Consider the following 2,500-nt stretch of genomic DNA (forward strand, 5'->3'; position numbering starts at 1 on the left):
GGTTGTTGTTGGTTAACCCGTTTGTAAGACTCTTTTGGCATTTGTAGTTAACGGAATTGGTTCTCTTCTCGCCGAACTTTCCAGCAAGGACGCTTCCTTTCTACCTGGTCGTTTACGCGATTATTTTGCTCCTGCAGAATGACCGTTCACTGTGGGTAGCGAGGTGTACTTATAAACAAGAAACACACACACACACACACACACACACACACACACACACACACATATATATATATATATATATATATATATATATATATATATATATATATATATATATATATATGTACATTTATACACACAAAGAAGAAAGTGCGCACGTGCGTCTGTATGCACACAAACACACACACACTGGTATACACCGCCCACGGTGTTCCGTTATCTATTATTCCATGGTTTCCCTGTACCAAGATAACCTTAATTACACACCAAAGTCACAGCGTCCCAAAAGAAAGTAAACACAGCATGCTTCTTAGCCCGGCTTCGCGCACCGTCTCAATGCACAAAGGCGAGATCGTGTAGACTTAAGCAACTTACCGAGTTGTGTACCAGGTGCTCTTATGGGGACGGGATGGGGAGGTGGGGGGGGGGGGGGTTCTGCGAAAGGGGAAAGGGTGAGGTTGAGGAAGAAATTAGGGATGGTGCTGGTGTTGATAATCATGGTGAGATATGGGATATGGTGATACTGATGATGAACTAAAGGAGATGCGATGTACATGTTATTTCATAAAGGTTGATATAATGCTTGTATTCACGCCTTGATAAAAAGAAGTGAATGAAAACGAACTCTCAAAAGTTCAGTCTTGTAATTTCCATTTTGATACAATATTCTTCCTGCAAATTACGCGATTCTCCCGAAGATTAAAACAGCGAAACGTTAATTACACAGTCTAGAACATTATTGCGTATATTGCATAAGAGGTCATAATTGAACATTAGGCGAAGAATACTAATTGCGTTAATGATAAGTCCGTGTTTGTTGAAATCCAAGGGGGTTCAACAAATATATTGAATCAAGGAAGTTAATATTTTTACACGAGATTGCATCCAGAGGCGCAGTTTTAGATATTAAGAATAATAGCGTTTCTTTTCTTTTTTGTGTGTGTCTATGTTTGTATATATATTTATTTATTTGTATTTATATATGTATATTTATTTATTTCTATTTACATTCATATGTGTGTACGTGTTGATATTGTATGCGATTAAGTGGGTGTGTGTGTGTTTGTGTTACTGTTTGTGTGCGTGTTTGTGTTCTTAGTGTGTTGGTATTTGTGTGTAATTGTGTATGTCTTATTATTTGTGTTGTTTCTTCCATGGGTGATATGAATTTGCATTCTTTTTGAATTTGTTAGACCTTTGCCGTTAAACATTAAGTAGATGAAATTCGAAATATGTCTTTAATATTGCTCCTGCAACAAATTTCTGATATTTGCATGTAAATGATAAAAGCAGGGTTGAATAAACTGATAAAATAAAACGTAGCATTCGAAGGGAAAATATTGTTAAGAGTTCTGGGAAACAGGTAAGCTCACCTGCAAAAAAAAGAAAAAAAAAGTAACGAATAAATATAAAATGATAAAGCAGACAACATAGTCTTGCGTTATTATATAAAACAGGCAGATATTAATGAAAGTGTGAAGAAAACACTGACAGAACGCTTGGGTGTAGACATAGGGTGGTATGTCCCTTCCTTCTTCATTCTTACCCTTGTTTCTCTTCGCCAAAATGGATTAATTAAATATTAACACACCGTATATGCCGGTATGCCGTAATATTCTGATGTGTAATTCACGTTTATATGACGGTATACAGGACTATCCGTAATATTCTGATGTGTAATTCACAGTGTAGGCATACATTCGCCGAATATGATAAAACCTCAAAATGAATAATTACTTCCCCTACCCTATTGTAAAAAAAAAAAAAAAAAAAAAAAAAAAAAAAGAGATAACCAGCCTAACGGTAACAAACCTAACCTACCACATTATTAAGGTCGTTCATATCATTATAACGTCTAGGTTAATAAGACTTATCGACCATGCGTTGCGTTGCGAGCTGTGAGACGTACAACGAATGATAGGTGGGCGGTTTCACAACGGAAAAAGTTCACATTTCATATTTTGTGTATAAGGTTGACCTGTTTGTTAAGAGAGATTTATTTGGCTTCGCTTGCCGATTTATAGGCTGGCATATATGGTACCCCCTTGCACAGACACAGGATGGACGGACACGAGCACACACAGACACACACAGACACACACACACACACACACACACACACACACACACACACACACACACACACACACACACACACACACACACACACACACAGATTTACGCACACACACAGATTTGCGCACACACGCACAGATTTACGCACACACACACACACAGATTTACGCACACACGCACAGACTTACGCGCACGCACACACACAGATTTACGTGTCTGTGTGGGATCAAACCAAAGCCTTATCAATTGCACCATAAAACTA

This window comes from Penaeus vannamei, chromosome 9, assembly GCF_042767895.1.
Source record: "Penaeus vannamei isolate JL-2024 chromosome 9, ASM4276789v1, whole genome shotgun sequence".
In the NCBI taxonomy this organism is placed as follows: Eukaryota; Metazoa; Arthropoda; class Malacostraca; order Decapoda; family Penaeidae; genus Penaeus; species Penaeus vannamei.